Genomic DNA, 14,541 nt, shown 5'->3' on the forward strand with positions numbered 1-14,541 from the left:
AGCGTTCACCATGAATGCGATCTCCGCGAACATTGGGGAAATTCCCTTTAAAAGGTGCACAGTGGTAGAATGCGCTTTCGCAGGGTAGAACACAATTTGAATTAATACTGGACATCTTCTAACATAGCCTGAGGACAACAGACCTCATGGCTTTTTAGGCTAAACTGAATGGGATTTTTTTTTTTACAACTATTGAGATTAGTTCACTTTGCTGTCTGTCAACATGTGGTATTCTTTCACATGCCGAACAAATACTATATAGTATCAGAAAGCTTCCAAGAAAATTATAGTTGATCTTTAAGGTAATGTGATTCTTAGCATTTTACATGTGATATCTCTACACAGGGTCATAGAATGAACAGAGAGTTGCAAAGATAAAGGATGAAGATGTGTTTATGAGCACTGTCTCTCAATTTCCTGGGAAGAGGAGTTTGGGAAGTCTGGGAAAAGATCATTTGAAGAACAAAGTGGTCGTGGTAGCCAAACAAACAAAATATTCAACCTGCTTCCAGCAAGACCCTACCCCTCCCTTTCTGTTCATCAACAGCAAGTGCAGGAATAAAGAGGTACTGAGGAAGAAAACAAGGGAGGAAGGGAGCTCTAATATGGATGTTAAGGGATGGGATGAAGAGATAGATAGCAGGGAACGAGTGGGATGTACTGTGAGCTCCAGATGAATGGATGAGGATGAAAAGATCAATACTGACAAAAGAGAGATTTCGGTATTAAAGGCCTTACTGATCAGTCAAGCACAATGGCACTACACACTAATAGCTACTGTAGAGAAACATAGAGTGAAATGCTAAAGGTAGAGGAATAAATAAATAAAGTGAGACAAATATAAAAAGGGATGAGAAATTCCACCTGGAAAAATCGTGAGGATGGATATAATCTTGTCAAGTACAACCCTATCATTTTTTGTAGAACATTCCTCTTGCTACAGTTACAAAAAAGCAGCATAACCCACAGGGTACTCAGGTGTGCTAGTCCAGTGGTGATAATGAGTGTAAAGGACTCCATGGCTCTAGTTTGGCCATTCCAACAGATTGCAGTGTGTGTGTTTGTGTGTGTGTGCCCCTTGAGAGAAGGCAGCATTTGACAGCAGGCAGTGCCATTTGGCATAAGCCTTCACATAGATGAGAATGCAATCATTCTGGGGATTCAGGGGATGAGTCGAGAGGCTTTAGAGCAGAAACTAATAAATAAACAAGGATGCTCACGCATCACACTGGAAAAGGGCAGAGAGATAGAGAGACAAAAAAGAGAGGAATGGTAAGCATTAGATAAACAGTGGAGGAGATTGATAGGAAGATTAAATAATGTAATGCATATTTGTATAAGTTATCATCATTTGCATCTATTATGACTTCAATATAATGTGTTAGCTGCAGTAATGCTCCATCAGTGGTGTAATGATATGCAATCCAGAGTTGCCTTTTTAAAGTCTGCTGTCGATGAGCATCAATGACATTGATCTGTACTGAAACTGAGCTGCCCAATAATGTTGAGCAATAAGTGTTCAGCCACAACTCTGAGAGAGGAGCACACTGGGACTAAGGGCTAAGGACACATTGTGTAATGGTAAAGTCATTCCAGATGACTAAAGGCTACATCAAATGTTGCTCCCCAATCGATTATATAGCAATTCAGTTTACCAATAACAGAGAGCTAGTATGCTTGTTGAATAATCAAACGAAAACAATCTAGCGTCTCAACAGAAGTGGAAGGGTAAGTATCTACCTGTTTCTCTAACTGTCATGTGCAAGACAGGCAAGACCGTTTTGAAGAACAGTTTTAGCCAGTTTTAGCAAAATAATTGTTTATAAATTCTTCTGTCAATAAAGACCAACTTAAAAACTTCACACCAAGACAGCCAATCATAAATAACGAAAAACTAATCACACCCTTGCAAAAAGTATCTACAGGAAGGCCATATGTAATGGATTGTCCTGTGCGTGGTCTGTGAATGTCCTGTACATATCCTGTGGAATGTCCCCAGGATAATTGCTACAGAGAGAGCCGGCTGGTGGATGAAACCATGTGCAAGATTACCCCTCTCCCCACTTTTTAAAATCCCTACCTGTCAAACATAATAACTGTTTCATCTCTGTTAGGGTTAACCTTAAGAGCTGAGAGGACTCCTCTGCAACCAGGGAACCATTAGCAAGAAGGAAGGATCTTCTAAGTAATAGTAATACATTATCTTTATATAACTAAATTATAGGAATCTTATTTTTCCTAACTTCAATAACCACTCTGATTATAGTGTCAGAGATTTAGGTGGTACTGGAGGTGGTATTTCTTTTCCAAAATAACAGACTTCCACCCCTTCTGAAATGACTCAAACACAGTGGTTCTTTGGCAATGTCACAAAGGAACAATGGGGGATTTGGTCATTCTCTCCATTTGAAATAGCCGAGCTACTAGCCTCAACACATTCATTCCCTATGTCTGAGTCTTTGGGGAGGGTTGGGTTAGTTCTGGACTTTCTCCCAGTAGAAATACTTGAATTGTTTAAAGGACAAAAAACACCACTGTTATTTGGAGGTGTTCCAAGGAAGTGTTGGGGCTTTGTGGGTATTTCCTGCTGCAGTCATGCCTCTGGGAGAGTCTTTCTGCTGGGGTGAGTCTGGGGCTGGGAATGGACACCTGGAGGTCCAGCGGGAGTGCCGTGCTAGATGCAGGAAGGAGAGAGATACGTGGGAGATTACTCTGATAGATCACAAACACGCAAACATGCACATGAGCTCACGCACACACACACACGCACACACACAGATTCATGCACAAGGACAGTCAAGTGGTCAAACAAAAAACAATATATTATCAAGGACTGTATTGAGTGTAAGAAATGGCTGAATGATGATCTCAAAATAGATTAATTAAAGCCTCTGTTCTGTACACAGTGTGCTCACCATGGTAACATAGAAGCCCTCTCCTCTAGAGGGTGTGGGAGGGGGCGGGGCCCTGAACTTCTGGAGTGTGACATAGCAGTTTGTGTCCTGTGTTGTGTTAAAGCAAGCAGGTACAGAGGGAAATGTTACACAGCTGGGACATCAGAGTGGATGAAGACACCAATTCAGCACATAGGGATTGGTTATTATTGGTTTGTTGATTGACTGAGAGAGAGAGAGAGAGAGAGAGAGAGAGAGAGAGAGAGAGAGAGAGAGAGAGAGAAAGAAAGCACGCAGCAGAGAGGCAACAGCCAATCAGGATGTGTTACATCAGGGCGGCAGGAGTTACCCAGGGGATTTCCATAAACCTGATGTAACACATCCTGATTGGCTGTTGCCTCTCTGCTGCTTGCTTTCTTTGCTGTTCCTGGTGGGAGGAGTCACACTGGGAATGTGGGCGTGTCGGAGGAGGTCACAGCAGCAACACAATTACCAGTGGTGAGATAATGCTGAGAGAGACCAGCAGGTGGACATGAGAGAAAGGATAAGACGGGGAGAGGGCATTGTCAAAAAACACATGCAAGATATTAATATTTCAGAGGCAGAGAAAAATAGGACAAAAATATTGGAGACATGAAAGGCTTTTTAAATGTTCTTTCAGTCACATCCAGGTGAACCTAATATGCAGAGAAGACACACAGGAAGCCAATGGAGACAAGGTAACTGCTCATTGTCTCTCTCTCTCTCTCTCTCTCTCTCTCTCTCTCTCTCTCTCTCTCTCTCTCTCTCTCTCTCTCTCTCTCTCTCTCTCTCTCTCTCTCTCTCTCTCTCTCTCTCTCTCTCTCTCTCTCTCTCTCTCTCTCTCTCTCTCTCTCTCTCTCTCTGCCCTCACAGTTTCCCCTTCCCCAGAAGACTTGCTGACTAAACCACATTGTGTGTTCTCAGTCTTCTGATTCAATTCATGGGTTTTTTAAAGGCTGTTATACACATATTTAATGTTCCAGTTGGAAGGATTTAAAAAAAAGTAGTAATATCTCCTGACCATATATAGTTACTTTGATAATACACTCAAATCATTCAAACTAAATGTCCCTACTGCCTCTTGTCCCTCTTCCTTCAGTGGGGCTCCTGCAGACTGTAGCGTCCTATGTCTATGAGGAGGTGAAGTAGAGCTGCTGTTGCCATGTAGATGAAGCATCCCCTTTGACTTTCTGTTCCACAGATCTGGGGTGTATTCACTAGGATCCCAAATAGAAGCAAATAAAGCAAACGTAATTAAATGGGGAGTGACCTACCTGAATTTGTCCAATAGAAACCCTTGTTGCGAAACATTTTTGCTATGGTGTTTACTAATGACTACACCCCTGGTGGTGTTCACTATCTGCCTCAGTTGAGAGGAGGACTGTCCTCTTCTCTGACTATGATGGATGGGGCTCATGATGCACACCTCACAGGAGTAATTCAAAGCTCTCTCCTTCACAGACTCTCTGAATGATCTAATTAAAGATACTCCGAGCAACCCAAGGCCCTCAGAGTAGGCCTATGCTGGTTACATTGTAGCATTTTAATCAAACATCAGAGACAGAATCTGTAAATTGCTAAATAAGTGACTGACTTCTGGCACACCAAAGACACTAACTGGTCAATTCATTACCTGGTAGACACAGAATAACAACAGGATCAAACTACCATAAAGAAAAGGTACATCTGAATCATAAGCCCTCAATAAAAACATAATCAGGAAGTGAACTGATCTTCAGAGGGACTGTATTTGTCTATCACAGTAAATTCCTCCCCACACTGGCGGCGTGGTACTGATTTAATTCCACTAGATGTCAGTATAGCATTATACCATACTCCTCTGGGAGGTCAAATACAGACAAGCTCCACAATATGTGTTGACGATTTGTTAATAATTTATCAAGAATGAATACGCTTTCCTCTAATCATCTCATGAATATTCCATGAGACCACACACACTCATAAAATCAGAGATACGCCACAGTTGGAGATAGGAGAGAGGAGCCGCAGATCGGGCCTATCCCACTTCATCATGTTACCATTAATCCTAATCCAAGTCCTGTTTTGACGATATGTCTCTAAGTATAGCCTCAGGGTAAGGTTGGATCCTGGCTTGTAATGGGCACAGGGTTGGCATCAAGGATACAGATCACACTTATCAGCTTTTGGGGGTTTGGAACACAGTAATCAAACAACAACACAAAGAACTATCTATCCACAATGGAGATGTACGGATAAACCACTTATCCAACCTTTTCGGCCACATAACAAAGAACCAAGAGCAAAAATCACACCAATTCACAAAAGTGGATTCAAATTTGACCCCAACAATTACAGTAGAATCTGCGTTAACAACAATCTCTGAAAAATCCTCTGCACTATAATCAACAGCAGACTCCAACGTTTCCTCAGTGAAAACAATGTCCTGAGCAAATGTCAAATTGGCTTTCTAACAAAATACGATACGACAGACCATGACACTTATTGACAAAAAAAAACTAAACAAAAGCAAAGTCTTTGTTGATTTTCAAAAAAGCTTTTGACTCAATTTGGCATGAGGGTCTGCTATACAAATTGATGGAAATCAGTGTTGGAGGGAAAGCATATGACATTATAAAATAAATGTACACAAATAACAATTGTGCAGTTAAAATAATCACGTTTCTTTCCTCAGGGCCGTGGGGTGAGACAGGGATGTAGCTTGAGCTCCACCCTCCTCGACATCAATGAATTGGCAAGGGCACTAGAACAGTCTGCAGCACCCGGCCGCATCCTACTGGACTCAGAAATTAAATGTCTACTGTTTGTAGATTATCTAGTGCTTCTGTCCCCAACCAAAGAGGGCCTACAGCAGCACCTATATCTTCTAGATTATGTCAGACTTGGGCCCTGACTGTGAATCTCAGTAAGACAAAAATAATGGTGTTCCTAAAAAGGTCCAGTAGCCAGGACAACAAATACAAATTATATTTAGAGCACAAAAACATACTGAACAAAAATATAAACTCAATATGCAACAATTTCAATGATTTGTAAGGAAATCAGTCAAATCAGTCAAGTAAATAAATTCATTAGGCCCTAATCTATGGATTTCAAATGATTGGGCAGGGGCGGGGCCATGGGTGGGCCTGGGATGGCATAGGTCCACCCAATTAGCAGCCAGGCCCACCCACAGGGGAGCCAGGCCCAGCCAATCATTTGAAATCCATAGATTAGGGCCACAGACAGACAGGGGAGCCAGGCCCACAGACAGACAGAAATACTCAGTTTCATCAGCAGTCCGGGTGGCTGGTCTCAGACGATCCCACAGGTGAAGAAGCCGGATGTGGAGATCCTGGGCTAGCGTGGTTACACGTGGTCTGCGGTTGTGTGGCTGGTTGGACGTACTGCCAAATTCTCTAAAACAACGTTGGAGATGGCTTATGGTAGAGAAATTAACATTACATTCTCTGGCAACAGCTATGGTGGACATTCCTGCAGTCAGCATGCCAATTGCACGCTCCCTCAAAACTTGTGGTATTGTGTTGTGTGACACAACCGCACGTTTTAGAGTGGCCTTTTATTGTCCCTAGCAATATTGATCATGCTGTTTAATCAGCTTCTTGACATTGGTGGAAAAAGCACTCAATTGTCACGCTTGAGTAAAAGTAAAGATACCTTAATAGAAAATGACTCAAGTAAAAATGAAAATCACCCAGTAAAATACTACTTGAGTAAAAGTCTAAAAGTATTTGGTTTTAAATCTACTTAAGTATCAAAAGTAAAAGTAATTGCTAAAATATACTTAATTATCAAATGTATAATTAATTTCAAATTCAAAGTAAAGCATTTGTGTTTAGTGAGTCCGCCAGATCAGAGGCAGTAGGGATGACCAGGGATGTTCTCTTGATAAGCATGTGAATTGGACCATTTTCCTGTCAAAATGTAACGAGTACTTTTGGGTGTCAGGGAAAATGTATGGAGTAAAAAGTGTATTATTTTCTTTAGGAATGTAGTGAAGTAAAAGTATAAGTTTGCTATAATATAAATAGTAAAGTAAAGTACAGATACCCCCAAAAACAACTTAAATAGTACTTTAAAGTATTTTTACTTAAGTACTTCTTCTTGTACTGCTTCTTGATATGCCACACCTGTCAAGTGGATATATTATCTTGGCAAAGGAGAAATGTTCACTAACAGAGATGTAAACAAATTTGTGCACAGCATTTGAGAGAAATAAATAAGCTTTTTGTGCATATGAACATTTCTGGGACATTTTATTTCAGCTCATGAAACATGGGACCAACACTTTGAATGTTGCGTTTATATCTTTGTTCAGTATAGATCATTCAGAGAGAGTTTGTGAAGGAGAGAGCTTTGATTTACTCCTGTGAGGTGTGCAAGATGAGCCCCATTCATCATCGTCATAGAAGAGGACAGTCCTCCTCTCACCTGAGGCAGATAGTGGACACCACCAGGGGTGTATTCCATTACTGCACACTATAGCAAAAAGTTTTGCAGCGGAGAATGTTTTGCAATAAAAACAGGAGTTTTTATTGGACCAGTTCAGTCACTCCCCGTTTCATTCTGTTTGCTTCTATTTGCTTCAGTTTGGTTCCTAGTGAATACATCCCATATCTTCTCTAGGACAGCTGGAGAAAGTGGTGGAGCTGATATCTGGAGGAGCACAAATTGCAAGGAAAGGTGGAGCACTTTCTCAAAGGTTTGAATGAACTTGTGAGAATGAGCTGTTGATGTGTAGTACAGGGGACATCAATGTCTAGGACTTCAAGGCCCCTGCTGTGATTGTTGGAGGGTCGTGGCACTTCAGAGAAAAGGTGATGAAGTGTCCAGCTTCAACCAGGACGAGTTTGCTTACCTGCTGCAGTTCACCACTGGCTCCTCCCAGCTGCCCACCGGCGGCTTTAACACACACCCTCTGCCCCTCATTCCATATCATCGCTGCTCCCACACACAGCACCCTGCCCACCGCACACACCTGTTTTAACCAGCTGTGCCTTCCCACCTATGACTCCTATGAGGAGCTGCACAAGATGCTGAAGCTGGCCATCAGTGAGGGCAGTGAGGGCTTCAGGTGGCACTATCCTTGGAGGTCCTTTCCCTGGAGTTCACCCACAGACCCCAGACCCTGGACACAGACTGTGGTCCAGGTCATGCAAAAACGGAGGAACATTTAAATGCAAAAGCAGCCTACACAAAATGTGGAGAAACTGCACACCCCATTGCACTTTGGCCTTAACTGATCAGGGAAGGATGTGTGTCAGTGGAGGCTGGTGGAAGAGCTGTAGGAGGACAGGCTCATAGTAATGGATGAAATGGAATAAATGGAACGGTATCAAACATATGGAAGTCCTCCTATAGCTCTTCCTACCAGCCTCCACTGATGTGTGTATATAGTACAGAAAAGTATGAAAATGTATGCACTAACTACTGTAAGTCGCTCTGCATAACAGTAGCTGCTAAATGACTAAAGTAAAAAGGTTCTATCTGCAAAAAGACGATTCTGAGATAATTGGCTTTAAAGTTTCGAACCCTCATGGTGTCAGCAATTTCTATCTTCTATTCTTTTGAACTTAAGAACATGAATTGGGGTATTTAGAGTACTATATAGGTACAGAACATTGAACCGAGCAAGGCTATGTTATCAACTAAATTTGGACAAAAATGCAAATAGAAGCTCTCAATATTACTGTAAGTAATATATTACCCCCAACACTGGTCCCAAGTGATTCTGTTGCAATTTGTCAATTCTTTTCCCACATTAAAACTGTATTGTTTTGGTATAACTGCCATCATCATTGCTTAAATGGCAACTGTGAGAAAGTACAGACATGCTACTGTAAATATACGTACACATTTCTGATATTCTGAGAATATGGCAACCATGTTCTGGGTATGTTTCTATCAGAGGCAACACTACCACCTGGGCCATGTTTCAGCAAATAAATGAGCAATGTTACAGATAAAAATGTAATGACGAGAGCTGATGTGATTCCTTATCAGAGACATGTTTGTTCTGCATGGTACAGTGAGGGAAAAAAGTATTTGATCCCCTGCTGATTTTGTACTTTTGCCCACTGACAAAGACATGATCAGTCTATAATTTTTATGTTAGGTTTATTTGAACAGTGAGAGACAGAATAACAACAAAAAAATCCAGAAAAAAGCATGTAAAAAATGTTATAAATTGATTTGCATTTTAATGAGGGAAATAAGTATCTGACCCCTCTGCAAAACATTACTTAGTACTTGGTGGCAAAACACTTGTTGGCAATCACAGAGGTCAGACGTTTCTTGTAGTTGGCCACCAGATTTGCACACATGTCAGGAGGGATTTTGTCCCACTCCTCTTTGCAAATCTTCTCCAAGTCATTAAGGTTTCGAGGCTGACGTTTGGCAACTCGAACCTTCAGCTCCCTCCACAGATTTTCTATGGGATTAAGGTCTGGAGACTGGCTAGGCCACTCCAGGACCTTAATGTGCTTCTTCTTGAGCCACTCCTTTGTTGCCTTGGCCGTGTGTTTTGGGTCATTGTCATGCTGGAATACCCATCCACAAAGGGAAGGAGGTTCTCACCCAAGATTTGACGGTACATGGCCCCGTCCATCGTCCCTTTGATGAAGTTGTCCTGTCCCCTTAGCAGAAAAACACCCCCAAAGCATAATGTTTCCACCTCCATGTTTGACAGTGGGGATGGTGTTCTTAGGGTCATAGGCAGCATTCCTCCTCCTCCAAACACAGCGAATTGAGTTGATGCAAAGAGATCGATTTTGGTCTCATCTGACCACAACACTTTCACCCAGTTCTCCTCTGAATCATTCAGATGTTCATTGGCAAACTTCAGACGGCCCTGTATATGTGATTTCTTGAGCAGGGGGACCTTGCGGGCACTGCAGGATTTCAGTCCTTCATGGCGTAGTGTGTTACCAATTGTTTTCTTGGTGACTATGGTCCCAGCTGCCTTGAGATCATTGACAAGATCCTCCCGCGTAGTTCTGGGCTGATTCCTCACCGTTCTCATGATCATTGCAACTCCACGAGGTGAGATCTTGCATGGAGCCCCAGGCCGTGGGAGATTGACAGTCTTTTGTGTTTCTTCCATTTGCGAATAATCACACCAACTGTTGTCACCTTCTCACCAAGCTGCTTGGCGATGGTCTTGTAGCCCATTCCAGCCTTGTGTAGGTCTACAATCTTGTCCCTGACATCCTTGGAGAGCTCTTTGGTCTTGGCCATAGTGGAGAGTTTGGAATCTGATTGATTGATTGCTTCTGTGGACAGGTGTCTTTTATACAGGTAACAAGCTGAGATTAGGAGCACTCCCTTTAAGAGTGTGCTCTTAATCTCAGCTCGTTACCTGTATAAAAGACACCTGGGAGCCAGAAACCTTTCTGATTGAGAGGGGGTCAAATACTTATTTCCCTCATTAAAGTGTAAATCAATTTATAACATTTTTTACATGCGTTTTTCTGGATTTTTTTGTTGTTATTATGTCTCTCACTGTTCAAATAAACCTACCATTAAAATTATAGACTGATCTTTTCTTTGTCAGTGGGCAAACGTACAAAATCAGCAGGGGATCAAATACTTTTTTCCCTCACTGTATATGTGGTGTGGATTTCAGAAAGATGATAGAGAGATGCTCAGCTATCTAGAATTCATATGAACTGTAACTCAGTAAAAATTGTTGCATGATGTGATTATATTTTTGTTCAGTATACAGTGGGGAAAAAATTTATTTAGTCAGCCACCAATTGTGCAAGTTCTCCCACTTAAAAAGATGAGAGAGGCCTGTAATATTCATCATAGGTAAACGTCAACTATGACAGACAAAATGAGAAAAAAAAATCCAGAAAATCACATTGTAGGACTTTTATGAATTTATTTGCAAATTATGGTGGAAAATAAGTATTTGGTCACCTACAAACAAACAAGATTTCTGGCTCTCACAGACCTGTAACTTCTTCTTTAAGAGGCTTCTCTGTCCTCCACTCGTTACCTGTATTAATGGCACCTGTTTTAACTTGTTATCAGTATAAAAGACACCTGTCCACAACCTCAAACAGTCACACTCAAAACTCCACTATGGCCAAGACCAAAGAGCTGTCAAAGGACACCAGAAACAAAATTGTAGACCTGCACCAGGCTGGGAAGACTGAATCTGCAATAGGTAAGCAGCTTGGTTTGAAGAAATAAACTGTGGGAGCAATTATTAGGAAATGGAAGACACACAACACCACTGATAATCTCCCTCGATCTGGGGCTCCACGCAAGATCTCACCCCGTGGGGTCAAAATGATCACAAGAACGGTGAGCAAAAATCCCAGAACCACACAGGGGTACCTAGTGAATGACCTGCAGAGAGCTGGGACCAAAGTAACAAAGCCTACCATCAGTAACACATTACGCCGCCAGGGACTCAAATCCTGCAGTGCCAGACGTGTCCCCCTGCTTAAGCCAGTACATGTCCAGGCCCGTCTGAAGTTTGCTAGAGTGCATTTGGATGATCCAGAAGAGGATTGGGAGAATGTCATATGGTCAGATGAAACCAAAATAGAACTTTTTGGTAAAAACTCAACTCGTCGTGTTTGGAGGACAAAGAATGCTGAGTTGCATCCAAAGAACACCATACCTACTGTGAAGCATGGGGGTGGAAACATCATGCTTTGGGGCAGTTTTTCTGCAAATGGACCAGGACGACTGATCCGTGTAAAGGAAAGAATGAATGGGGCCATGTATCGTGAGATTTTGAGTGAAAACCTCCTTCCATCAGCAATGGCATTGAAGATGAAACGTGGCTGGGTCTTTCAGCATGACAATGATCCCAAACACACCGCCCGGGCAACAAAGGAGTGGCTTCGTAAGAAGCATTTCAAGGTCCTGGAGTGGCCTAGCCAGTCTCCAGATCTCAACCCCATAGAAAATCTTTGGAGGGAGTTGAAAGTCTGTGTTGCCCAGCAACAGCCCCAAAACATCACTGCTCTAGAGGAGATCTGCATGGAGGAATGGGCCAAAATACCAGCAACAGTGTTTGAAAAACTTGTGAAGACTTACAGAAAACGTTTGACCTGTGTCATTGCTAACAAAGGGTATATAACAAAGTATTGAGAAACTTATGTTATTGACCAAATACTTATTTTCCACCATTATTTGCAAATAAATTCAATAAAAATCCTACAATGTGATTTTCTTTATTTTTTTCTTCTAATTTTGTCTGTCATAGTTGACGTCTACCTATGATGAAAATTCCAGGCCTCTCTCATCTTTTTAAGTGGGAGAACTTGCACAATTGGTGGCTGACTAAATACTTTTTTTCCCCCACTGTAAATATATACAGTACCAGTCAAAGTTTGGACACACCTACTCATTCAAGGGTTTTTCTTTATTTTTACTATTTTCTACATTGTAGAATAATAGTGAAGACATCAAAACTATGAAATAACACATGAAATCATGTAGTAACCAAAAAAGTGTTAAACAAATCAAAATACATTTTAGATTTGAGATTCTTCAAATAGCCACCCTTTGCCTTGATGACAGCTTTGCACACCGTTGGCATTCTCTCAACCAGCATCACCTGGATTGCTTTTCCAACAGTCTTGAAGGAGTTCCCACATATGCTGAGCACTTGTTGGCTGCTTTTCATTCACTCTGCCGTCTGACTCATCCTAAACCATCTCAATTGGGTTGAGGTCGGTGGATTGTGGAGGCCAGGTCATCTGATGCAGCACTCCATCACTCTCCTTCTTAGTAAAATATCCCTTACACACCTCCTCCTCCATGCTTTACGGTGGGAAATACACATGCGGAGATCATCCGTTCACCCACACCGCGTCTCACAAATACACGGCGGTTGGAACCAAAAATCTCAAATTTGGACTCCAGACCAAAGGAAACATTTCCACCGGTCTAATGTCCATTGCTCGTGTTTCTTGGCCCAAGCATGTCTCTTCTTCTTATTGGTGTCCTTTAGTAGTGGTTTCTTTGCAGCAATTTGACCATGAAGGCCTGATTCACACAGTCCCCTCTGAACAGTTGATGTTGAGATGTGTCTGTGACTTGAACTCTGTGAAGCATTTATTTGGGCTGCAATTTCTTAGGCTGGTAACTCTAATGAACTTATCCTCTGCAGCAGAGGTAACTCTGGGTCTTCCATTCCTGTGGCGGTCCTCATGAGAGCCAGTTTAATCATAGCGCTTGATGGTTTTAGCGACTGCACTTGAAGAAACTTTGAAAGTTCTTGAAATGTTCCTTATTGACTGACCATGTCTTAAAGTAATGATGGACTGTCATTTCTCTTTGCTTATTTGAGCTGTTCTTGCCATAATATGGACTTTTACCAAGTAGGGCTATCTTCTGTATACCAGCCCACACACACACCTTGTCAAAACACAACTGAATGGCTCAAACGCATTAAGAAGGAAAGAAATTCCACAAATTAACTTTTAAGAAGGCACACCTGTTCATTGAAATGCATTCCAGGTGACTACCTCACGAAGCTGGTTGAGAGAATGCCAAGAGTGTGCAAAGCTGTCATCAAGGCAAAGGGTGGCAATTTGAAGACTCTCACTGTGATCTGTTTCACCTGTCTTTGTGAAATTCTTTACCCTCCTCCAGGTGTCGCCCATCTACCCCATTATCCCCAGTGTATTTATACCTGTGTTCTCTGTTTGTCTGTTGCCAGGTCATTTTTGTTGGTCAAGACTACCAACGGTTTCCCCTCGCTCCTGTCTTTCTGAAGTTCCTGTTTTCTGTTCTGTACCTTGTCACACCACCCTGGATTATTGACCTCTGCCTGCCCTAACCCTGAGACTGCCTGCCATTCTGTACATTTTGGACTATGATCTTGATTACTAACCTCTGCCTGCCCTTGACCTGTCGTTTGCCTGCCCCCTGATAGTACGAACTGGACTGGACTGACCCAGCAGACTCGGACCAGCTCCGCAACACCATCTCCTCCCTTGGAGCCACCATTGGAAGGAACGAGGAGTTGCTTCGTGGTCTCATGGAAGGGTTCCAGACCTTGGCCGAACGCCATGACCGAGCGTTTAACACATTGCTGGAGCAATTTGCGGGTTGTCTGTTAGGCAGCCTACCACGACGGTAACTTCCCAGCCCCTCAGTAACCCGGCTATTAGCAGCGCGGCCACCCCGGTTTCCTGAGAACCCTGCTTACCTCCCCCGGAACGCTTCGCTGGAGAGTCTTCGCTCATCATTGAGTTGCAGCCCTCCTCCTTCCCCTCGGACCGCTCTAAGATAGCGTAACCTTGTCATACTAATGTCCGGGTGGGCTCTCGCCTGGGCTACGGCAGTGTGGGAACAACAGTTGGCCATATGCTTCAGCACTCATCGACTCTGGGGCCGATGAGAGCTTTATAGACGCTACCCTGGCGTCTGAGCTGGGCATCCCCACTCAGCCCCTCTCTATTCCCATGGACGTTAGAGTGCTGGACGGGCGCTCTATAGGCCGGGTCACCCGCAATACTACCCCCATCAACCTACTAGTATCAGGGAACCACAGCGAGATGATCCAATTCCTGCTAATTAAGTCTCCTCAGGTTCCCGTGGTATTAGGTGTCACGGTTAACTAAGCCAGAACCCAGAAGCAGACCAGGACACGGTACGT

The sequence above is a fragment of the Coregonus clupeaformis genome, chromosome 5 (assembly GCF_020615455.1).
Source record: "Coregonus clupeaformis isolate EN_2021a chromosome 5, ASM2061545v1, whole genome shotgun sequence".
Lineage (NCBI taxonomy): Eukaryota > Metazoa > Chordata > Actinopteri > Salmoniformes > Salmonidae > Coregonus > Coregonus clupeaformis.